This window comes from Rhodnius prolixus, unplaced genomic scaffold, assembly GCF_049639745.1.
Source record: "Rhodnius prolixus isolate KJV_2025 unplaced genomic scaffold, Rpr scaffold_3, whole genome shotgun sequence".
Lineage (NCBI taxonomy): Eukaryota > Metazoa > Arthropoda > Insecta > Hemiptera > Reduviidae > Rhodnius > Rhodnius prolixus.
The window spans coordinates 52,715,013-52,742,136 of NW_027411603.1; positions in this window are offsets into that span (position 1 = coordinate 52,715,013).

Below are 27,124 nucleotides of genomic sequence, written 5' to 3' on the forward strand. Positions count from 1 at the left end.
CTCTTTATTCGTTCGTGTCTAAGAAGTTAAAAAAAATATTACGCATTTCGTATTTTTTTGGGCCGAACTGAAATGTGGTCTAGCCACTTATACAAAACGTATACACTAACGTCATTTCTTTAAATGGGGATGGCGAAGTGCTAGTAGATTCCTGGTCTGGGATGTTTGAAGTTGGGGCCTATATGGGCAAAGCTTCTTGATGGGCATCCTGCTGTTTAATAAGTAATCGCCTATTTTTCCAGGTGGGGCTTAACGTCCAACTACCAAAATTAGGTGTCGTGGACGGAGGCGACTAGCAAACATAATTTACTGTAAATTTCTTTTATTAACCATTAAATAAAATCCATGGCCTAAAGACCGGAGGAATCGAACCCTGTACCACAATTCATATTAGCTTTGCAGGTTTACCGTGGCGCCCTGCTGTTTAATAATCTCTTCCCAAAAGGGGAGATTCGGAGAATGTTCTAGGAGCATATCTCCGTCTGTAGCTTTTCAGTTGGAGTTGGAAGTCCCTTCATGCAGAACCAGTTTAGATGTCAGTTTGTATTTTGATCCGATTCCTACTCCAACCTTATAGGTGTGCCCCGTTTATTCTAAAACTAGATTTCTCGTCTTCGGAAGGTCAAATGTCTCCCTACCGGAGATTGTGGCATCTGGTAATCTTAAAGAACTTTCTAGGTTTATTCAGTGCACTGGGCGATTGAGTCGCCATGCTCCTTGGTGTCCTGTTGCTACTTTATCAGTTTATTGCACTGTTATCAGGCGCAATTTTCAGCCGGATTTGTTGTTTTTAAACCCCGGTATCTCTCATGAGATGACGAGTGGGCGGGGAACAATGGGCATTTTGGATTGCCTGCGTTCCTTTCCCTTTTTGGTGGAACCGCCATTCTAGCACAATCTACAATCTACATTCCACTCCAACCTTATTGTTCGCTTGTGGGGGGATAGTTGAAGCACATCTTTTTCTTTTTATCTGTAGATTTCTGAACGAGGCAACATCGTTGGGGCTTCCACCACCACCACCTAGGTTATTGTCGTGGTACCAAATATTCAGTGCACAAGCTCAAGATCAATAAGTGAAGCTCAAAACCTACAAATCACGTGAAAACTCGAGGTACTCCAGGTAATACTTCCTCTTGTAAAGAATGGGCAATTAAATAATTTCCTTCTTTACCCAATTTTTAACAATTACTGCCCAAGAATTGTAAAATACACTTTGGCGATGTCAATGATTGTATTAGCTCGTCGGAGATAATATTAGCTTCACCTATAATCACAATTGACCCAAATTTCAGATTTCACCATATTCATAATTGATTATAATTGATTCCAAGCAATTCCTGGAGGCCATGATTTTAGCTAGGAAATTATAGATTAGCTGAAGTTATGTAGTGAACCCCAGACCATTTCTATCTAAGTTTAATATGGTTTCGAACTCGTAACACCGTTCTTCTATTCCCACTAACTCTCAGGCAACTTGACCAGGACAGGATAAAATTCCTAAGGCTTTACCTTTACCTGAATCCTTGTTTTTTTCTTCTGGCAGGATGAATAGTTTTATTTTATTTTTTTTTAAATCTACACTGCCGACTTACCTTCTAACCTTAATACCTCTATTTACACCTTCGCTGACCACACTGCCATTCTCTCCACACACTCTGACCCTATCCTCGCAGTACGCTCACTACAGTCCCACCTTCACTCAATAGAACCTTGGTTAGAAAAACTGTAGTACAAAAATTAACCCAACTAAGTCTAAATATATAGTCTTCACACTCAAACGACAAACTCCACCACCTGTCTTCTTACATCATACACCTACCCCACCAGCCGGCCATGTGCATTACCTTGGAATGTACCTAGACAAGAGACTTATCTGGAACCCCCATACGAGACTTAAACGTACCGAACCATAAACAAACGATACAAACTTCTAGCCAGACTACTTGACAAACGCTCAAAATCTCACTACAGAACAAACTGTCGACTCTATACAGCTCTTCTCACCACCAATATGGACTTACGGACTCCGAACTTTATGGAACAGCTAAAAAAATCCAACATCAATAGACACTGCAAACACTCCAATCCAAAATACTCCGCCGCATAGTAGACGCTCCCATTCTATGTTAGCAACCACACACAATCCATACAGATCTCCAAATTCCACTCATCTCCGAACTTGCCAAAATCAGGTATAAAAATTTTCATCAAAAAACTCTCATTTCATCCCCCTAACCATTTAGCTGCAAACTTGTCTTCAACTAGCTACCTCCAATCCTCCTCGAAGACGGCTGAGGCGCCGTTGGCCCCGTGGCCAGCTGGGTGACTAATGGCGGCCGTCACTGGATGACCGTCATTCACGTCTGCCACGTTATCTATATATACATTCATCACATTGTACCCTGTAGGTACAGGTGGAAATTACATTAAAAGGATAAATAAAAAATAAATCAACTATCTCAATTTTACAATAGTTTACGAATGATTTAACAACTAGTTTTTAAACTAGAATGTAATATGACTGTAACGTTACGTAGAGAATAGAAATTGAATGAAACAGGAAGTTAGAAAATACGGTCCAAGGAAACGGTTGCAAACAGGATCTGCAACTTGAACGATAAAAATGAATTATCGCCTCGCCCCGACTAATCGATTATGAATTGCCACACATCCGCTAAAAAAGTGGTCTACTTTTACCTCGCTCTGCTCTATGAATCTAAGAAACTACAGCACTAGAATTATTTACAATCTGGGTGGTTTTTAACACCATTAGGGGTGACTTCAGGGGTCTTAAGTATTAATTTCAGCGAAAGGAATATTTCCACCAATTTTATTGGGTGTTCGATCGTGCAGATTGCCTATTTGGAAATTTCAGCCGGAGATACACGATTTGAGGCGTAAAAGTGGCGTTTATATGCCTTTGAGAGTGTGTGTTTGGGGGCATGAAACCGGAAAGAGGGGAGAGGTTAGTTCACAGCTGATTATAAATTGAAGGCACCTTCTCTTAGCCCTAGTAAAAGGCAATATTGCAATCAGCTATTACAAAAAGTGATGTCCCCCTGAATAAAAATTTCAGCAAGTTGAATTTTGACTTTCCCGCACTAAATCTGCTGATCCTTTCAAAGGATTGGTTTTTTCATCTGATCTTTCGGTCCTAGTGGCAGGAAACACGAAAACATATGGCAAACTATTTTTTTTTTTTTTTTTTTTTTTTTTTTTTTTTTTTTTTTTTTTTTTTTTTTTTTTTATGCTGGACGTCATCTCATTCCAGCGAGATCGAACACTGCATTGCTTAGTTTTGCACTCTCCTGAACCCCGTCTAAACGGCTCGAGCCCCAGAGTGTAGATCTTCTCATATCCTCCTAAGAGGACATATTTTGACAATAAAGTTATCTTCTATCGTCTTAATCCTAACGACCGACAGCTGTGCAGCGTAAAGCCGTCTCTTTCGATTGCAGCGTCTTACGTGTATGTAGAGAAATCTGTCTGACCGGAACCGTCGTTTGTGTAAGAGGTGTTAGTTTCGTTTTGCCGAAAACATGATACTACACATGTAGTAGAGAAACGAATTGGTCGTGAAATTTCACATGAAACTGGGTAAAACCGCTACTGAAACTTAACTTTTATTAAAAGAAGTTTATGGCGATGAATGTTTATCACGTGCGCTTGTTTTTTGAGCGGTTAAGCGTTCCCAAGATGGCCGAGAAGACGTCGGAGATGCCCGGATCCCCCTTCCACGTCCAAAACGGATGAAAAATATCGATTATAATTAATCAACATCACTACCGCGTTAGGTACTTGCTCAACTCCGTGAAAGAGTAAGGAAAAAAATAAACGACCCGATTTGTGGAAGAACAAGTCACGGGATTCTCCATCAAGACAACCGGCGCCGGCTCACACTGCATTGTCTGTCAAGACGTTATTAGCCAAGTACCACATCCCGGTTTTAGGTCATCCGCCTTATTCGCCAGACCTGGCCCCATGTGACTTTTTTCTCTTCCCCAAAGTCAAAACTGCCTTAAAGGGAACACGATTTCAGCGCGTTGAAGGTGTGAATGAAAAAGCGGCACGCGTCATGCAGGAGCTCAGACAGAAAAAGACTTCCAGCACTGTTTCGAACAATGGTAAATCCGTATGGAGCGTTGTAGGGATAGAGGTGGGGTGTATATTGAAGGTGATAATAACTAAATATGTATAAATTTAAAATAAAATGTTTTACAGCAATAGTCTCGTTATTTAATAGCCACACCTCGTAATTTATTATACACCAAATTGAAAAACATTGCCTTCTGCGAAATATTTATTATTACACAATTTATTTTATATATAAATAAAGGGCCACGTTTAGAAACAAAAAAAATATTGAATTTATCTGCATATTTTAAATCGTACACACGCGCAACATGTGAACGCGGTTAATTTTGCATAAAAGGAACTAAATTGAATGTTAAACACATACAGTTCAATGTGCAAACAGGCTGTTTTTTGTGCATCTGCATATTGTTTTATGTAACGATATGTACACTTTGTACGAACACCCTTTTATGTGCGTATTTACACATACAATTGTATGTTTTGCCATGTTTTTTGGTATTTCGGTAAAATTTTTACTCATTTACTAAAACGTAAAAAACCTGGCGTATGAAATGGTTTCAACGTAAACATTTCCCCATGCCAAATGAAGCTTCTGATGAAATCAGCTACGTAAATTCGAAATGTAGCGGTCTAAAAAAGAAGAAGACTTCCTGTGGCTTTTGCCATTAAAAAATTTCTCATTAAAAATATTAATTTTGTTTATTTTCAAATTGTGGTTTCTAAAAGTGGTTACCAACACCAATTATTCGAAGATTCAGTGCTTCTTTCTCATTTCCTTTGCTCTGACGTAAGTATATTTACTGTTCTACAAAACATATAGTGTATGCATATAGGCGCCACGATAGCCGAGCGGTTATAGGCTAGACCCGCAAAGCTAAGATGTATTGTTGGTTTAGGAGGTTCAATTCCCCCTGGTCTAGGCCTTGGATTTTATTTAATGGTTAATAAAAGAAATTTATAGTAAAGTATGTTAGGCGATTGTAGGCTCGACCCGCAAAGCTAAGATGTATTGTTGGTTTAGTGGGTTCGATTCCCTCGGTCTAGGGTCTTGGATTTTATTTAATGGTTAATAAAAGAAATTTGTATTAAAGTATGTTAGGCTAGACCCGCAAAGCTAAGATGTATTGTTGGTTTAGTGGGTTCGATTCCTCTGATCTAGGCCTTGGATTTTAGTATGTTTGCTAGTCGCCTCCGTCCACGATACCAAATTGGTAGTTGGACGTTAAGCCCCGCCTGAAGAAATAGGCAATTACTTAACTAGTACTACTTTACTAGTGTATGCACGCATATATATGCATTTACATACACGTACACGCACATACATGTGCACCCAGAGACATGAGTGGAGTGAACCAGTGACCATGCAGTGATGGAGAAGCCGTTAGTTCCTCCAGGTTGGCAAGCTTACGTAACAAAACCATCCTAGAAGATCGGCGTTATATGTTGAGATGATCGCGTGGCCATCGTCGTTTTTTTTTGTGTCTGCGCTGTGGATTTGAAGGAAGTGTTGTTGTGGATATGTTGTGGTCTAGATTTGTAGTGGAAATTTGTGTATCGAGATTGGGCTATTTCAGAGATGAGAGGAATATTTAGATCAGAGTGTATTGTGCGATTGGAGAGACGTAGAAGGGAGCGTTAACTATTGATCTTAGAATTTTAGATTGCTAGGTTTGACTTTTTTTTGGCGCTAGTAATAGAAACATAGAACAGTGATAGTTGAGGTTAGGTTAAGGCAGTGTTGCTTCCGGTGAATAGCGGATATACGCGAATGCGAAATCTCCTCTTTACTAGCAATGTGGAAAAGCAAAACAATAAACGCCATATAATCTGATATCTCTCGCGAGAGACTGGAACATTGGAACATTCCAGCATGCCAGTCATGCACCGCAATGTTTGCCAACTCCAGAAAACTGAACATGGCGTACTAGATTTCCTCTAGCCACGCCCCACCCATGATTTTTATTCTGCGATTCATAATCTAGCAACGGCTAGGAGAGTCTGTGATGTCCAAAAAATGGTGCACTAACCTGCAGTGGTATGTGTCACTGGCATTTACTCAGCTAACCCTCACTCTGTCTCGTTAAACCCATCGTCAACCCCCCCACAGAAATGTTATAGACATTGATGGAGTGGATGTTATTACTAAATCGTGGCTCGTTAAAGATGGACGCTCGCCTGGTTGATTGTGGCTGTACGGTGCAAGGTTTTTTTGCCCAAGTGATGTGCGTGCTTGTATCTGTGTATGTGTAACGTGGTTGATGGAAAGAGTGGATGACGCTTAGCGCGGAAAAGCGGTGTGTGAGATTTTCCAACCGACATTTCCCGATATTTCATCCTTTCATAGTTTCCACGCTCGGCACAACTTTATTCGCTCACTTAGCCTAACCCAGAGTACTTCTTGTATCCTTCACCTATCTTCGCACCTGTATTATATAGTATGTAGGGGGAGGGAAATCCATAAGGTTTTCTAACCCATCTATCCATCATATCCAGGATAAAAAGATCCCCATTATACCAGTGTACTTAGCTCAATCAAGTTTTTCCAATATTATATATTACATATACAATATATAATATATATATATCACGATTTCTCCTCTACCTCATTCGATTTTTGAGACCCCGGGTTCGAATCCAGCTGTCCCATTGCATTTTATTTTTCCTTAATTGGTCCAGTGATGGACAGTGTTGCCTACAACGAGAGTAAAGTAAAATAATTACCTACTTTTTTTTCCGGCGGGCTTTACGTCCAACTACCTAATTAGGTGTCGTGGACGGAGGCGACTAACAAACATACTTTACTATAAATTCCTCATATTAACCATTAAATAAAATCCAAGGCCTAGACCGGGAGAATCGAGCCCACTAAATCAACAATACATCTTAGCTTTGCGGGTCTAGCCTATAACCGCCTAACATACTTTACTGTAAATTTCTCATATTAACCATTAAATAAAATCCAAGGGCTAAACCGGAGGAATCGAACCCACTAAACCAACAATACATCTTAGCTTTGCGGGTCTAGCCTATAACCGCCTAACATACTTTACTGTAAATTTCTCATATTAACCATTAAATAAAATCCAAGGCCTAGACCGGGGGAATCGAACCCACTAAACCAACAATACATCTTAGCATTGCGGGTCTAGCCTATAACCGCCCTAACATACTTTACTGTAAATTTCTCATATTAACCATTAAATAAAATCCAAGGCCTAGACCGGGGGAATCGAACCCACTAAACCAACAATACATCTTAGCTTTGCGGGTCTAGCCTAACATACTTTAATACAAATTTCTTTTATTAACCATTAAATAAAATCCAAGGCCTAGACCGGGGGAATCGAACCCACTAAACCAACAATACATCTTAGCATTGCGGGTCTAGCCTATAACCGCCTAACATACTTTGCTATAAATTTCTCATATTAACCATTAAATAAAATCCAAGGCCTAGACCGGGGCAACAGAACCCAGTACTACAATACATATTAGCTTTGCGGGTCTCGCAAAGATGTTAAGAGCTTTAAATGTTCCCAAGCATTCACAAAATGGCTAAAATTTAATTTTTCATCTGTTACAAACAAGAAGGTTTAATAATTATTTGGTAATTTTGGGAGAGTTGCTTTTAATTACCAAAAAAATTGGAAACCTCCTGCCACATATTTAAGTGATCAATATCTTTCATGTAAAGGATCAAACTTATTCCTTAATTTATCAAATAATGCACTTTACTCAACTTGTGCACCATGTAGTGGGTGCCTCCAAAAGGTTTCTCCTCAGATACAGGAGAGCAGTTGATAACCTCCAGGATAATCAGGCTTGCGAGTCAGAGGTACTATGTACGTATATGGAAATGGGGGTCAACTTCGAACCTTCACTTTTGGTTGCGCGTCAGCCGCGTATGCGGGCAGGAATCTAAAAATCAAGTCACATATTCTGAAACTAGAGTTGACGTTTCAACAAATTTTTCCTCGACCATTTTTTTGGTCAGATTAACCGTTTAAGCATGAAATGCATTTGAGCCGTCTTAAAATGGGACACCCTGTATATTTTTCTTAAAAATTCCTTGTTTAAAGCAAATTTAGGGTAATAATAATAGATGTAGCCTGAGTAGCTTACTTTAGAAAGCTCGTTTTTTATGGAAGGATTTTGGGAAGAGATATGTCATAACAATATTTTTTCATGGTTCGTTCAGGAAGTAAGTGCATGAAAACTGCGGAGAGGTGGACAGTGAAGCGGGGGGGGGGGGATTTCAAGATCTGTGAGTGAATTTACCGGAGTTAAAATGGCTGCTGTAAGTTACTACTACAAACAACAAATACAAAAATCTAGCGAATACAATACATTGTACACAACATACACGCTTTCAACCTGTTTGGCGTCTACAACATGTCCTCTACGTATGCTTATACAAACCGACAAACCGACCGACGGACAGAAGTTTTAACCGAAAAAGCATTCATTTGTAAACAACATGGCTATTCTTTCTGTGTGGCTCTATTGTCTATTTGTGAATATGTATGTGTGCTATACTGAAATGGGTGGCCATTGTTATATAACAAGCAACTGGTTATATAACTTACCGTAACTCTTCCACTTCGTTTTTGTTATATATATATATATATATATATATATATATATATATATACTCGTATGTGTGTGTAGACACGCTCTCAACAACACACGAATAAATACGAATTTCACAATAACTACCGGGTACCATGTAACCCGAATAAAATGTTTCGGGTACTTCTCAAGTTAAAGCTCCATTCCTTTGTCCTCTACCCAGTATCCTGTTTCACTTCCTCCATTTTTGTTTCAGTTTTTCTGGCCACAGGATGAAGGATTGTCTAGTAAAATTCAGGTTTATTCGGCCCGTTTCATTCAGCAAATTGGTATAAGTTCTTGAAAGTATTCAATTTGAATTCATGTAAATCCGAATGAAGCAGACACAGAGAGAAGAACTGGCCGAATTTCTGTACTTCCGGTCTTATTGATCGGCACCATCGGATCGCTAATATTTCCGTTTTGAAACCCTTGGAGTTTTTTTTTTTTTTTAAAGAAGCTACTTTTAAATATTATTTGAAAACCCAACAGGAATAACTCCATCCACATATTTCGATTAGTTCCCACCACAGGTCACTTAGCGGAGAAAACCGGAAGTATTACTTCACAGATTTCCTCCAACAGTTGCCAGTGAACTTGCGTCTGAAGAACTTATTCTTTAAAGTCCCTTTTCCAGTGTGAAGCAAAGTGCTATCTCTTAGATATAAAATTCTGCAGCATTAAATGTGTTAGATTAGATCAGATTAGATAGTAGATGGGACGGGACCTATGCGGGACCCACGGCACCGCAGCCAAAAGAGGCTTATTGTGCCAGCCCCTTCTTAGTTCTAGTAGACGAAACCTTCCCTTCTAAAGAGATTGAGGATTTTCCCTACTTTTTGCGCTACTATCCTCCTTAGGGTCTCAGCGTTCCAAAGGTTTATTAGCGCAAACGCTCGATTGCAACACAATCGAACAACAGGTGAGAGGCCGTTTCCTCCTCTACCTGGCCACAATCTGCACAACGACTCCGAGCTAATAAGCCCCACCTTGCGCAGATGCTTCTTGAACCTACCGTGCCCCGTGTGAATAGGCCTGTAATCAGAGTAATCCGATTTCTGCCCAAACACAGGGTCTCTTTGGTTCTTTGCTTACACAGCCAAGGCACAGCAATAGTCTTGCTGTGTTTAACCCTCCAGGACACATCATCCAGTTCTTTTTGTGTGCTCCCCCCCAGCTCCCAGATCTCTGAGAGCCGCACGAACCGAACCCCTGGTGATCCCCAGGACAGGCTCCGGACCGATGAAAGGAGTGTTAGCTCCATTCCTGGCCAGATATTAAATGTGCTTCTTAAATGCTAGTGAACTGTGAACGTATCGCGTTAGTGTACGCAGTTATTAGCGCGTATGTATTAATTGATATGAATGTGTTAGATTCGATTGATTAATCGATAGTTGGTCGATTCTATCTGGTATTTATGGTTGCATGATGATAATACATCAATATTTTTTTTTAAAAAAAAAGTTGCTTAAATTCCGCGTCCGAAAAACAAATTTACTCAACCGGAAATACCTTAAATTTGTTTCTACGAGTATGTTAGTTCAATGTAAGCTATAGTTTTGCAAACAATTTAAGCAATAACTGAGTAAATTTTTTTAAATTTCAGAATTATAGCTTAAGAATTGTGGTAAAAAAAAGAAAAGAAAAAAGTGGATATTGGATATGCAGGGCAGATTTAATTAAGAAACCCAAATTGGATAATTTCCAAATTTTTCAAAGGTTAATGCCGGATGTTTTATATTGTGGGCGGAAAATTCTTTAAAAATAAGCTGAATTAATCTAATAAATTTCTCAAATAAAATTAGTGAAAAACAAATTGAATACTTAAAATAAACAATTTAAAACCTTCCTTTGAACAGAGATGTTTAGTTTCCATTATGAGTGCGTTATGATGAGGGGAGGGGGAGTGTATATCCCGAGGGAACGTTGTTTTGGAAAGGAGACCTCTTGAGTGGGGGAAGGAGGAATTTAAGGGGGTTTTCATTACTTTTCCGGTTAAAAGTAATTAATTAATAAGTGCCGGGACTGGGTTTTCTCTGCCCGATTTTGTTTTCCCGACTTGTCCTCGTAGTTCGAGTGAGTTTCCACGAATCATTGCAAATTATTTGGAAAATTCTATTGTTTATACTCACAAGACATTATATTCAAGCCGAAAATGAATAAATCTTCAAAGTAGTTGGAAAATGCGGACTTAGAGGATGAAAGTAGTTTTCTAGTTCAAGTTTCTCTCCCACAAATCTTCTGGTAATATCAACGAAGAGGTTACTAGGACTTGTTTTGCAGGCGTTCAGGTTTCTAGCTGAATTCAAATCGATCGGAGGATCGGTTAGGTTTATTGCGTACATTCGCACCAAATGGCAAAGGATAATGTGCCTGTTATATCCCCAAATATCTGTCCTGTCGTGCTCTTCTAATTGCCCTTGGAGCTGTTGAGAGTAGTAAGTACAAAGAAATCGCCTATTTTTTTTCAGGCGGGGCTTAACGTCCAACTACCAATTAGGTGTCGTGGACGGAGGCGACTAGCAAACAAACTTTACTGTAAATTCCTTTTATTAACCATTAAATAAAATCCAAGGCCTAGACACCGATGGAATCGAACCCACTAAACCAACAATACATCTTAGCTTTGCGGGTCTTGCCTCTAACCGCTCAACTACCGTGGCGCCCTGGAGCTGTTGAGAGTTACTTCCTTGGGATCGGCTTGCAATGTATACATCTATCTATTACTTCCTGTTTATCCATCAGTCCCGCCTGTATCTTGAGGCGCACATTTATCGTGATAACAGGAAATCGTTTTAAATCTACTCAAAATTATTGGGGGGTGGGGGTGGAAAAAATCATCAGCTCATTTTGTTGAATCCATTGATGAAGTCACTAAATGATTTGAGATTAACTTTACAATCCATCTTGCTGCGAAGAGAAATCGCCCAGATCATGTTAATGGTTTTGCGCTGGAATAGTTACATGTTTAATAACAAATCTACTATTGTAATCTAGAGGATACACAGTGGATAAAGGTGGGATGAGGAGGACTTCCAGTAGTTCTGGAGCAAGGAGGATGAAACCAGTGTTTAGTGGGGACTGCCCCGTATCCAGGAACTCTTCTCCACTACAACGGAGGCAAGAAACTGTTAGATTTAGAGATGATATCCACTCTATCTAATAGTTCTGCGAACATATAATCCTATCGCATAGATTAATCTTAATGCCGGCGTAAACTCTGTAGCTAAATTGCGTTCGAGGATCATAGATAGATTGGCTCAGGGGTGGGGGAAGTGCAGTTTAGACGCATTGTGACGCTCTGCTTAAGAAGCTCTACACACACAGCCACACACACACACACACACACACACACACACACACAGATTGGGAGAGAAGATAGCTTTACAGCTTTACTCTCGCTAGCTTTACTCGCTGTACCAATAGAGAGAGAGAGAGAAAGAGAGGCTATCGCTGAGAGAGACAGAGAATTATCACAAGTGCTAATGTTGAGATTATTATGAAAATTACACAGAGTATTAGTTTTATCTGTCTGCAGACCGGATATTAATTTCTCATACTCTTAGGACTATTCGTAGACAGGAAATCACTTGACCCTGTCACTTAATGACTGGACGACAGTTTGCATTTTAAGATTGAGCGAGCCAAAAGTAGTGCTGCACGAGACCGAGTCGAGGCGAGACTTCATGCAGATCTCGGTCTCGGTCTCGTCGAGATATCTCGGTTTTTTGTTTAAGTATTAAAAGCGGTTTGCTATTAATAATCTTTTCAAAAATAGTTATTATTTTCTAATAATTATTTTTAATTTTTATATTGATATTGATATAACGTTGACATTTTAGAATGGTGGAAAACACTTGAGAATTTGTCTAGAATGGCGAAAGATATTTTTAGTATCTGTGCAACTTCAGTGCCATCGGAAAGATTAGTTTCGCAAGCTGGGATGATAATGACCAATAGAAGATCTTCTCTAACTTCTGACACAGTAAAAGCTCTTTTATGTATCAATGTTTGGGCAAAGAATAACTTAAAAACGAAAATTTGTGGCAATATTTTTTAGATGCATAGTCTTTTTTTTTCAAATTCACTAATTCTAAAATATAATTCAAATAATATCTAAGTTCAAAGTATTAGATTATTAATAGTGAAATTTATGAAATTGAATGAATGAATTGATATGAATAGTGAAATTTAGTGAATTTATGTAAAAATTATGTAATTCGAAGTCAAGTAGATGTAGTATTATTGAACATATATAATAAAATCGTATCTTTTAATAATTAATTCAATACCCGTAATGATTATTTATTAATAAAGAACACAATTTTATAATTTTGTAGCTAAAAATTAATATTTGAAAAACCGAGGCGAGACCGACATTTCGAGAATAAATTTTGACGAGTTATATATAACGTCTCGATCTCGGTCTCGGTCTCGGTTGCTCAAGTCTCGTCACGGTCTCGATTCTCATGCAGCATTAGCCAAAATACCTCGGTTTCCTAATGGATCGGATCGACAGTTTACTAATACCAAACATGTTTTTTAAGCTCCTTCATTTGGGTGGGATTCCTAGAGAGATAGAGGAGTGAACTGCGGCTCTCTTCTAAGTTCCCAGTTTATATTTCCTGCGGGCCTTTTACAAGGTTTTGATTATAAACTTGCCGGTACCGGAAATGCAACTTTACAGAAAAAGTTTTTTTTTTCAAGTTTTGCTGTAATTTTCTTGGCAGTTAAGGAAAAATTATTCATTTGAACCACCGCGTTTACTAGGTCTGTCCAACAAATTGATTCTCAGAGAATGTGGGTGAGCTTCTTGAGGGAGTTGTGACGTAATATTGAAGTCAAACTTTGGGGGGGGGGGGGTAGGGCGAAACAAGTTCTAACTTACAAGTTGCAGAAAGTTGCAGAAAGGGTGCTTTTTTGCTAGAATTTCAAATTAATAACTTGGTTATCAGTTTAAACATATACAGTTATACACTCTGGGATATTCCGTGTATAACCAACTGAAGATGGGAATACATACAGTTTCAGGTGGTATAAAATAATTACTAGGGATTCACCGACCTTAATTAAATGTACGATGTAGTCCATGGAGTTTGGACGCGCTACGCCCAGGTTCTCTAGTCCATAGTGGAAACAGGTTGGGGAAGTAGTACAAGTTGCGGGTTACAGGATGTAAGGGTATGTTAGGGAAAGGTGGGTTTATACTAGAGTGTTAAGAGCAGCACTCCCTCTGTGGGTAGTCCAATCAACCGGTAGTTGAAGGATGGAGGGCGTTTTTGGGCGCACCCACAGCTAGCAGAGTGCGGATGAGGAGACTGCCAACAGAGAGAGAGAGAGAGATAGCGGCCAAAGTAAAGGCAGATATAGGAGCGCACCGTATGAGGTAGAGATACAGCAGATAATGGAGATAGGGTGGCCGCTAAAGCTTGAAGAGCCCTCATTGCCAACGGGGACCCGACCGACCGACCATTCCTTTTGTAAAAGGAGAGTCAATCTAATTTGGTGAGAGCCGCACCCCCCCCCCCGAGAAACCCAAAATAGTTTGGTACAATATTCACCGCCAGGGTTCTCCATTTCAATTATATCTTTGGGTCTTTCTGGTCACCCCCAATCCAACAACTTCGCGTCCATATTGCCTTTCCCACTTAACGAAACACTCTCCTCTATATATATCCCTTTTGCCTTGGCAGTTCGTAGTAGGGAAAAGGGTCCCTTGCTCCAGCGAAACTACATATTCAATCCATATATATACATATATATATACACCGACACCAAACTCATTCATCCTGTTCGCACGTAGTTCCTTCTCCAGCACACATGCGTAGTTCATCACAAAGTTTGGACTCAGTCCTCATATCATCACGAATCCCCCCACTCCTCATCACCCACTTCCGCTCACCATACACACCTTATTATTGACACAAATTTTCACTACATTCCGTTTCTATGAAACGAAAAGAACTACATCCGCAGAATATGTAGTAATTTTTCTTCTACAAATACATATATGTATTTCTTCCATAGAATACATAATACACATTTACTTCAACAAGTTTTTTTTCTGCCCTCCCTTTTGTATTCCTCCATAACTTTTCCTCACTTCATCGCCAACACTGTAGAAGAAAATTCCTCCAATAACCAATAGAATGCGAGGAAACTAACTGCCTTTCAGGAAAAATTAGTTTTCACTTTTATCAAACTTAAAAAAAAAAAAAAAAAAATAGAAGGAAAGTCAGAGAAAGAAGTGAGATAAAGAAAAAGTTACAAGTTTGGTGGAAAGCATGCTTGTAAGTGGTTTTCTTTAAGTTTAAATATTATTATTAAAACGAAAAATAAAAATTTCCCCCGATCAGTTGCTAGTTTTTGCTAGATCCTAGTTGGGTCAAAATATGGTTTTTCCTTTCCCTAATTCCAAGTTAGTGGAAGTATGGTGATCGTGCTGGTTTTTCCTCTTGAGTTTCCTCCTCCCCCCCCCCCGGGAAATACACGTTTTGAGGGGGCACCGGGAGTGCGTAAAAGTGGTTTTTACTTCTCTCTCTTTGAACTTCTACAAAATCAATACTTGATATTTGGTTTAGGTCAACCGAACCGCCGCTAACAAATCAGCCAACCGAATATGTCACTTTTCTAAATAGAATTTATTTTTAAAAAAATGCGTTTTCAGCGGTTTTCTCTAGATATGCACTCTGCTCGCATTTATGTTCCCTTTCGTAGTCTCGAAAGATAATTTCCCTAATATTGAAGCAATGAAACATTCTAAGTAGAACCATAGATCACAGCTTTGAACTGCAAGCTCTGTTAAGAAGGAATCTGTCCAGAGACAATAAGAAAGTGTTCTATTTTGTTATAATGACGATAAAAGTTTTAGAAAAACTCATACTTAAATCCGAAGATTTCACACAAAACCTATATATCTCAGATGTGCTTGATAATTGGAGAGAATTAAGAGAATATTTAGTTTCCATATTAGCTCTCAAAATTTTAAAATCGATCCTTTTGTTGTTAACAGTAGCACTTCGGTTATAGGCTAGACCCGCAAAGCTAAGATGTATTGTTGGTTTAGTAGGTTCGATTCCCCTGGTCTAGGTCTTGGATTTTATTTAGTGGTTAATATGAGAAATTTATAGTAAATTATGTTAGGCGGTTATAGGCTAAACCCGCAAAGCTAAGATGTATTGTTGGTTTAGTGGGTTCGATTCCCCCCGGTCTAGGTCTTGGATTTTATTTAGTGGTTAATATGAGAAATTTATAGTAAAGTATGTTAGGCGGTTATAGGCTAAACCCGCAAAGCTAAGATGTATTGTTGGTTTAGTAGGTTCGATTCCCCTGGTCTAGGTCTTGGATTTTATTTAGTGGTTAATATGAGAACTTTATAGTAAATTATGTTAGGCGGTTATAGGCTAAACCCGCAAAGCTAAGATGTATTGTTGGTTTAGTAGGTTCGATTCCCCTGGTCTAGGTCTTGGATTTTATTTAGTGGTTAATATGAGAAATTTATAGTAAATTATGTTAGGCGGTTATAGGCTAAACCCGCAAAGCTAAGATGTATTGTTGGTTTAGTGGGTTCGATTCCCCCCGGTCTAGGTCTTGGATTTTATTTAGTGGTTAATATGAGAAATTTATAGTAAAGTATGTTAGGCGGTTATAGGCTAAACCCGCAAAGCTAAGATGTATTGTTGGTTTAGTAGGTTCGATTCCCCTGGTCTAGGTCTTGGATTTTATTTAGTGGTTAATATGAGAAATTTATAGTAAAGTATGTTAGGCGGTTATAGGCTAAACCCGCAAAGCTAAGATGTATTGTTGGTTTAGTAGGTTCGATTCCCCTGGTCTAGGTCTTGGATTTTATTTAGTGGTTAATATGAGAAATTTATAGTAAAGTATGTTAGGCGGTTATAGGCTAAACCCGCAAAGCTAAGATGTATTGTTGGTTTTCAGGACGTAAAGCCCGCCTGAAAAAATATACAATTACTTTACTTTGCTCTATTTGGAATAAAGTTCTTCATTGAATTTACGTTAGAGTTATAACTATAACTACCTTAAATTTCCTAGAAATCTCTCAGCATCCATAAACAAGCCTCCGTAGTATTATTGAGAGGCCAGACAGAAATAGAATGTAATAATGAATACATAATTAGATTTTAAGGACTAAAGGGTACCATCCGCAGACCTAAATGTAGGCAGATGTTGAAGCGTGCACAGTGCTAAGATGCGGTTGCTGAAGATACATGTACAAATGATGTAGTCAAGCGTTGTTTGTTGGAGGGAGGGACCCAGAAGAGGTAGAATCATGGAAGATACTCTAGCGTCTGGTCTATTGATGGAAGTTAACTTCGAGAGGTACACGCAGGCCGGATAATAGGCCGGTACAGGAAATACACGCGGATTAACCCATAACATCTTCAACTCTATCCGAATTCCGTGTGACTGAATGTATTTACTCTCTTTGTGTGTGAGTGTAGAGGATACGGTGGGTACAGGAGACCACTGTGGATGCTGAGGTCTCAGGCGATTTCAGTACTCGCTTTTCCGTTTCCTCTGAAACTATAACTGGGGAAGTCACTCTTACCTAACCGGCCCTCCATGTTCCTTCGGCCTAGTTGTACAAGTTCTGGATTAATCAATACTGCGCCATATCCTGGAAGTGTATTGGTGTTACCTGGTACTTTCTGTAGTCCTTGTAGATCGTTCCCTTTTCCCCATACACCTTGCCAGGACTAATACAAAGTCACTGCGTTGGTAACATAGTTCAGATGTTCCACCAAGTAAAGCAGTCCGATATCCCCGATCGAAACTCTCTTCATCTAAAATGCAGTGAGATGAAAATAAAGTGGTCTAAAAAAACATCTCGCAGGCACTCAAACGACTTCCTTTTATCTCAGTTTACATCATTTTTTTTGCAGATTTTTTAAACTTACAGTGTATACTAAAAATTAGTTGACTCCACAATTAAACATCAAAGTTAGTTTAACAGTACCACTTAAAAACTAAAATTTAAAATTTTGTTTACACTTTAATTGATTATTGAAAATAAATAGATTCCGCAAATTGCAATTTAAATGCTCTCTTTGGGAAAAGCTCGACAACCATTGGCTAGAATTAAGATTTCCCGGAAATTTTTCAAATAAAATTTTGTTGAACTATTACCAATGAAAGCTGTAGATTTGCTCAAATGTTAAGGTAAAAGAGTACTTTATTTGTACAGTTTCTTGCAGGTCTATCGCTAATAAGACAGGAGATACAGCAATTTTAAATATAAAGAAAATGAACAAAATCTTAAAATTTCCTGCCCTATATCTTTTTCTAAACTTCAGATAGGAAGCTGTAGTTTTGCACAAATGTTAAGGTAAAAGAGTTCTATAATCCTACAGATTATCGCAGGTCTATAATTAATAACACCGGAGATATAGCAATTTTAAATATAAATAAAATGAACAAAATCTCAAAATTTCCTGCCCTATATCTTTTTCATAAATCGAGATAGAAAGCTGTGATATTGCACAAATGTTGAGGTAAAAGAGCACTATAATTCTACAGATTATCGCAGTTCTATCATTAATAAGACCGGAGATACAGCAATTTTAAATATAAAGAAAATGAACAAAATCTCAAAATTTCCTTCACTATATCTTTTTCAAAAATTGAGATAGAAAGCTGTTATTATGCACAAATGTTAAAGAAAAAAAGTACTATAATTCTACAGATTCTCGCAGGTCTATCACTAATAAGACAGGAGATACAGCAATTCTAAATATAAAGAAAATGAACAAAATCTCAAAATTTCATGATCTATATCTTTATCAAAAATTGAGATAGAAAGCTGTAGTTTTGCTCAAATGTTAAGGTAAAAGAATACTTTAATTCTACAGATTATCGCAGGTCTATCATTAATAAGACCGGAGATACAGCAATTCGAATTAGGAGGAAGATAAAACAAAATCATAAAATTTCCTGCCCTATATGTTTTTCAAAAATTGAGATAGAAAGCTGTAATTTTGCACAAATGTTAAGGGAAAAGAGTACTATAATTCTACAGATTCTCGCAGGTCTATCACTAATAAGACAGGAGATACAGCAATTTTAAATATAAAGAAAATGAACAAAATCTCAAAATTTCCTGCCCTATATCTTTTTCAAAATTTGAGATAGAAAGGTGTAGTTTGGCACAAATGTTGAGGTAAAAAAGTTCTATAATTCTACAAATTCTCGCAGGCCTATCACTAATGAGACAGGAAATACAGCAACTCGAATTATAAAAAAAATGAAAAAAAACTCAAAATTTCATGCCCTATATCTTTTTCAAAAATTGAGATAGAAAGCTGTAGTTTTGCACAAATGTTAAGGTAAAAGTGTACATAATTCCACAGATTATCGCAGGTCTATCATTAATAAGACCGGAGATACAGCAATTTTAAATATAAAGAAAATGAACAAAATCTCAAATATTCCTGCTCTTTATCTTTTTCAAAAATTTAGATAGGAAGTTGCAGTTTTGCACAAATGTGAAGGTAATAGAGTACAATAATTCTACAGATTATCGCCGGTCTATCATTAATAAGACCGGAGATACAGCAATTCTAAATATAAAGAAAATGAACAAAATCTCAAAATTTCCTGCCCTATATCTTTTTCAAAATTTGAGATAGAAAGCAGCAGTTTTGCACAAATGTTAAGGTAAAAAAGTTCTATAATTCTACAAATTCTCGCAGGCCTATCACTAATAAGAAAGGAAATACAGCAATTCGAAATATAAAGAAAATGAACAAAATCTTAAAATTTCCTGCCCTATATCTTTTTCTAAACTTCAGATAGGAAGCTGTAGTTTTGCACAAATGTTAAGGTAAAAGAGTTCTATAATCCTACAGATTATCGCAGGTCTATAATTAATAACACCGGAGATATAGCAATTTTAAATATAAATAAAATGAACAAAATCTCAAAATTTCCTGCCCTATATCTTTTTCATAAATCGAGATAGAAAGCTGTGATATTGCACAAATGTTGAGGTAAAAGAGCACTATAATTCTACAGATTATCGCAGTTCTATCATTAATAAGACCGGAGATACAGCAATTTTAAATATAAAGAAAATGAACAAAATCTCAAAATTTCCTTCACTATATCTTTTTCAAAAATTGAGATAGAAAGCTGTTATTATGCACAAATGTTAAAGAAAAAAAGTACTATAATTCTACAGATTCTCGCAGGTCTATCACTAATAAGACAGGAGATACAGCAATTCTAAATATAAAGAAAATGAACAAAATCTCAAAATTTCATGATCTATATCATTTTCAAAAATTGAGATAGAAAGCTGTAGTTTTGCTCAAATGTTAAGGTAAAAGAATACTTTAATTCTACAGATTATCGCAGGTCTATCATTAATAAGACCGGAGATACAGCAATTCGAATTAGGAGGAAAATAAAACAAAATCATAAAATTTCCTGCCCTATATGTTTTTCAAAAATTGAGATAGAAAGCTGTAATTTTGCACAAATGTTAAGGGAAAAGAGTACTATAATTCTACAGATTCTCGCAGGTCTATCACTAATAAGACAGGAGATACAGCAATTTTAAATATAAAGAAAATGAACAAAATCTCAAAATTTCCTGCCCTATATCTTTTTCAAAATTTGAGATAGAAAGGTGTAGTTTGGCACAAATGTTGAGGTAAAAAAGTTCTATAATTCTACAAATTCTCGCAGGCCTATCACTAATGAGACAGGAAATACAGCAACTCGAAATATAAAAAAAATGAAAAAAAACTCAAAATTTCATGCCCTATATCTTTTTCAAAAATTGAGATAGAAAGCTGTAGTTTTGCACAAATGTTAAGGTAAAAGTGTACATAATTCCACAGATTATCGCAGGTCTATCATTAATAGGACCGGAGATACAGCAATTTTAAATATAAAGAAAATGAACAAAATCTCAAATATTCCTGCTCTTTATCTTTTTCAAAAATTTAGATAGGAAGTTGCAGTTTTGCACAAATGTGAAGGTAATAGAGTACAATAATTCTACAGATTATCGCAGGTCTATCATTAATAAGACCGGAGATGCAGCAATTCTAAATATAAAGAAAATGAACAAAATCTCAAAATTTCCTGCCCTATATCTTTTTCAAAATTTGAGATAGAAAGCAGCAGTTTTGCACAAATGTTAAGGTAAAAAAGTTCTATAATTCTACAAATTCTCGCAGGCCTATCACTAATAAGAAAGGAAATACAGCAATTCGAAATATAAAGAAAATGAACAAAATCTTAAAATTTCCTGCCCTATATCTTTTTCAAAAATTGAGATAGAAAGCTGTAGTTTTGCTCAAATGTTAAGGTAAAAGAATACTTTAATTCTACAGATTATCGCAGGTCCATCATTAATAAGACCGGAGATACAGCAATTCGAATTAGGAGGACGATAAAAAAAATCATAAAATTTCCTGCCCTATATCTTTCTCAAAAATTGTGATAGAAAGCTGTAGTTTTGCACAAATGTTAAGGTAAAAAAGTTCTATAATTCTACAAATTCTCGCAGGCCTATCACTAATAAGAAAGGAGATACAGTAATTCTAAATATAAAAAAAATGAACAAAATCTTAAAATTTCCTGCCCTACATCTTTTTCAAAAATTGAGATAGAAAGCTGTAGTTTTGCTCAAATATTAAAGTAAAAGAATACTTCAATTCTACAGATTATCGCAGGTCCATCATTAATTAGACCGGAGATACAGCAATTCGAATTAGGAGGAAGATAAAAAAAATCATAAAATTTCCTGCCCTATATCATTCTCAAAAATTGTGATAGAAAGCTGTAGTTTTGCACAAATGTTAAGGTAAAAGAGTACTTTAGTTGTACAGATTCTCACAAGTCTATCACTGATAAGTCAGGAGATACAGCAATTTTAAATATAAAGAAAATGAACAAAATCTCGAAATTCCCTGCCCAATATCTTTTTCAAAAATTGAGATAGAAAGCTGTAGTTTTGCACCAAAATTAAGGTAAAAGAATACTATAATTCTACAGATTCTCGCAGGTCTATCACTAATAAGACAGGAGATACAGTAATTTTAAATATAAAGAAAATGAACAAAATCTCAAAATTTCCTGCCCTATATCTTTTTCAAAATTTGAGATAGAAAGCAGCAGTTTTGCACAAATGTTAAGGTAAAAAAGTTCTATAATTCTACAAATTCTCGCAGGCCTATCACTAATAAGAAAGGAAATACAGCAATTCGAAATATAAAGAAAATGAACAAAATCTTAAAATTTCCTGCCCTATATCTTTTTCAAAAATTGAGATAGAAAGCTGTAGTTTTGCTCAAATGTTAAGGTAAAAGAATACTTTAATTCTACAGATTATCGCAGGTCCATCATTAATAAGACCGGAGATACAGCAATTCGAATTAGGAGGACGATAAAAAAAATCATAAAATTTCCTGCCCTATATCTTTCTCAAAAATTGTGATAGAAAGCTGTAGTTTTGCACAAATGTTAAGGTAAAAAAGTTCTATAATTCTACAAATTCTCGCAGGCCTATCACTAATAAGAAAGGAGATACAGTAATTCTAAATATAAAAAAAATGAACAAAATCTTAATATTTCCTGCCCTACATCTTTTTCAAAAATTGAGATAGAAAGCTGTAGTTTTGCTCAAATATTAAAGTAAAAGAATACTTCAATTCTACAGATTATCGCAGGTCCATCATTAATTAGACCGGAGATACAGCAATTCGAATTAGGAGGAAGATAAAAAAAATCATAAAATTTCCTGCCCTATATCATTCTCAAAAATTGTGATAGAAAGCTGTAGTTTTGCACAAATGTTAAGGTAAAAGAGTACTTTAGTTGTACAGATTCTCACAAGTCTATCACTGATAAGTCAGGAGATACAGCAATTTTAAATATAAAGAAAATGAACAAAATCTCGAAATTTCCTGCCCTATCTCTTTTTCAAAAATTGAGATAGAAAGCTGTAGTTTTGCACAAATGTTAAGGTAAAAGTGTACAATACTTCTACAGATTATCGCAGGTCTATCATTAATAAGACCGGAGATACAACAATTCTAATTATAAAGAAAATGAACAAAATCTCAAAATTTCCTGCCCTATATCTTTTTCAAAAATTGATATAGAAAGCTGTAATTTTGCACAAATGTTAATGTAAAAGAGTACTATAATTCTACAAATTCTCGCAGGTCTATCACTAATAAGACCGGAGATACAGCAATTCTAAATATCAAGAAAAAGAACAAAATCTCAAAATTTCCTGCCCTATATCTTTTTGAAAAATTGAGATAGAAAGCTGTAATTTTGCACAAATGTTAAGGTAAAACAGTACTATAATTCTACAAATTCTCGCAGGTCTATCACTAATAAGACCGGAGATACAGCAATTCTAAATATAAAGAAAATGAACAAAATTTCAAAATTTCCTGCCCTATCTCTTTTTCAAAAATTGAGATAGAAAGCTGTAGTTTTGCACAAATGTTAAGGTAAAAGTGTACAATACTTCTACAGATTATCGCAGGTCTATCATTAATAAGACCGGAGATACAACAATTCTAATTATAAAGAAAATGAACAAAATCTCAAAATTTCCTGCCCTATATCTTTTTCAAAAATTGAGATAGAAAGCTGTAATTTTGCACAAATGTTAAGGTAAAACAGTACTATAATTCTACAAATTCTCGCAGGTCTATCACTAATAAGACCGGAGATACAGCAATTCTAAATATAAAGAAAATGAACAAAATTTCAAAATTTCCTGCCCTATATCTTTTTCAAAAATTGAGATAGAAAGCTGTAGTTTTGCACAAATGTTAAGGTAAATGAGTATTATAATTCTACAAATTCTCGCAGGTCTATCACTAATAAGACCGGAGATACAGCAATTCGAATTAGGAGGAAGATAAAAAAAATCATAAAATTTCCTGCCCTATATCTTTTTCAAAAATTGAGATAGAAAGCTGTAATTTTGCACAAATGTTAAGGGAAAAGAGTACTATGATTCTACAGATTCTCGCAGGTCTATCACTAATAAGACAGGAGATACAGCAATATTAAATATAAAGAAAATGAACAAAATCTCAAAATTTCCTGCACTATATCTTTTTCAAAAATTGTGATAGAAAGCATTAGTTTTGCACAAATGTTAATGTAAAAGAGTACTATAATTGTACAGATTCTCGCAGGTCTATCAGTAATAAGACAGGAGATACAGTAATTTTAAATATAAAGAAAATGAACAAAATCTCAAAATTTCCTGCCCTATATCTTTTTCAAAAATTGAGATAAAAAGCTGTAGTTTTGCACAAATGTTAAGGTAAAAGAATACTTTAATTCTACAAATTATCGCAGGTCTATCATTAATAAGACCGGAGATACAGCAATTCCAATTAGGAGGAAGATAAAAAAAAATCATAAAATTTCCTGCCCTATATGTTTTTCAAAAATTGAGATAGAAAGCTGTAATTTTGCACAAATGTTAAGGGAAAAGAGTACTATAATTCTACAGATTCTCGCAGGTCTATCACTAATAAGACAGGAGATACAGCAATTCTAAATATAAAGAAAATGAACAAAATCTCAAAATTTCCTGCCCTATATCTTTTTCAAAAATTGAGATAGAAAGCTGTTATTATGCACAAATGTTAAAGAAAAAAAGTACTATAATTCTACAGATTCTCGCAGGTCTATCATTAATAAGACCGGAGATACAGCAATTCGAATTAGGAGGAAGATAAAAAAAATCATAAAATTTCCTGCCCTATATCTTTTTCAAAAATTGAGATAGAAAGCTGTAATTTTGCACAAATGTTAAGGGAAAAGAGTACTATAATTCTACAGATTCTCGCAGGTCTATCACTAATAAGACAGGAGATACAGCAATATTAAATATAAAGAAAATGAACAAAATCTCAAAATTTCCTGCCCTATCTCTTTTTCAAAAATTGAGATAGAAAGCTGTAGTTTTGCACAAATGTTAAGGTAAAAGTGTACAATACTTCTACAGATTATCGCAGGTCTATCATTAATAAGACCGGAGATACAGCAATTCTAAATATCAAGAAAAAGAACAAAATCTCAAAATTTCCTGCCCTATATCTTTTTCAAAAATTGAGATAGAAAGCTGTAATTTTGCACAAATGTTAAGGTAAAACAGTACTATAATTCTACAAATTCTCGCAGGTCTATCACTAATAAGACCGGAGATACAGCAATTCTAAATATAAAGAAAATGAACAAAATTTCAAAATTTCCTGCCCTATATCTTTTTCAAAAATTGAGATAGAAAGCTGTAGTTTTGCACAAATGTTAAGGTAAATGAGTATTATAATTCTACAAATTCTCGCAGGTCTATCACTAATAAGACCGGAGATACAGCAATTCGAATTAGGAGGAAGATAAAAAAAATCATAAAATTTCCTGCCCTATATCTTTTTCAAAAATTGAGATAGAAAGCTGTAATTTTGCACAAATGTTAAGGGAAAAGAGTACTATGATTCTACAGATTCTCGCAGGTCTATCACTAATAAGACAGGAGATACAGCAATATTAAATATAAAGAAAATGAACAAAATCTCAAAATTTCCTGCACTATATCTTTTTCAAAAATTGTGATAGAAAGCATTAGTTTTGCACAAATGTTAATGTAAAAGAGTACTATAATTGTACAGATTCTCGCAGGTCTATCAGTAATAAGACAGGAGATACAGTAATTTTAAATATAAAGAAAATGAACAAAATCTCAAAATTTCCTGCCCTATATCTTTTTCAAAAATTGAGATAAAAAGCTGTAGTTTTGCACAAATGTTAAGGTAAAAGTGTACAATAATTCTACAGATTATCGCAGGTCTATCACTAATAAGACCGGAGATACAGCAATTCTAAATATCAAGAAAAAGGACAAAATCTCAAAATTTCCTGCCCTATATCTTTTTCAAAAATTGAGATAGAAAGCTGTAATTTTGCACAAATGTTAAGGTAAAACAGTACTAAATTTTCTACAAATTCTCGCAGGTCTATCACTAATAAGACCGGAGATACAGCAATTCTAAATATAAGGAAAATGAACAAAATTTCAAAATTTCCTGCCCTATATCTTTTTCAAAAATTGAGATAGAAAGCTGTAGTTTTGCACAAATGTTAAGGTAAATGAGTATTATAATTCTACAAATTCTCGCAGGTCTATCACTAATAAGACAGGAGATACAGCAATTCTAAATATAAAGAAAATGAACAAAATCTCAAAATTTCCTGCCCTATATCTTTTTCAAAATTTGAGATAGAAAGCAGCAGTTTTGCACAAATGTTAAGGTAAAAAAGTTCTATAATTCTACAAATTCTCGCAGGCCTATCACTAATAAGAAAGGAAATACAGCAATTCGAAATATAAAGAAAATGAAAAAATCTTAAAATTTCCTGCCCTATATCTTTTTCAAAAATTGAGATAGAAAGCTGTAGTTTTGCTCAAATGTTAAGGTAAAAGAATACTTTAATTCTACAGATTATCACAGGTCCATCATTAATAAGACCGGAGATACAGCAATTCGAATTAGGAGGAAGATAAAAAAAATCATAAAATTTCCTGCCCTATATCTTTCTCAAAATTTGAAATAGAAAGCAGCAGTTTTGCACAAATGTTAAGGTAAAAAAGTTCTATAATTCTACAAATTCTTGCAGGCCTATCACTAATAAGAAAGGAGATACAGTAATTCTAAATATAAAAAAAATGAACAAAATCTTAAAATTTCCTGCCCTATATCTTTTTCAAAAATTGAGATAGAAAGCTGTAGTTTTGCTCAAATGTTAAGGTAAAAGAATACTTTAATTCTACAGATTATCGCAGGTCCATCATTAATAAGACCGGAGGTACAGCAATTCGAATTAGGAGGAAAATAAAAAAAATCATAAAATTTCCTGCCCTATATCTTTCTCAAAAATTGTGATAGAAAGCTGTAGTTTTGCACAAATGTTAAGGTAAAAGAGTATTTTAATTGTACAGATTCTCACAAGTCTATCACTGATAAGTCAGGAGATACAGCAATTTTAAATATAAAGAAAATGAACAAAATCTCGAAATTCCCTGCCCTATATCTTTTTCAAAAATTGAGATAGAAAGCTGTAGTTTTGCACCAAAATTAAGGTAAAAGAATACTATAATTCTACAGATTCTCGCAGCTCTATCACAAATAAGACAGGAGATGTAGCAATTCTAAATATAAAGAAAATGAACAAAATTTCCTGTCCTATATCTTTTTCAAAAATTGTGATAGAAAGCATTAGTTTTGCACAAATGTTAATGTAAAAGAGTACTATAATTCTACAGATTCTCGCAGGTCTATCACTAATCAGACAGGAGATACAGTAATTTTAAATTTAAATAAAATGAACAAAATCTCAAAATTTCCTGCCCTAT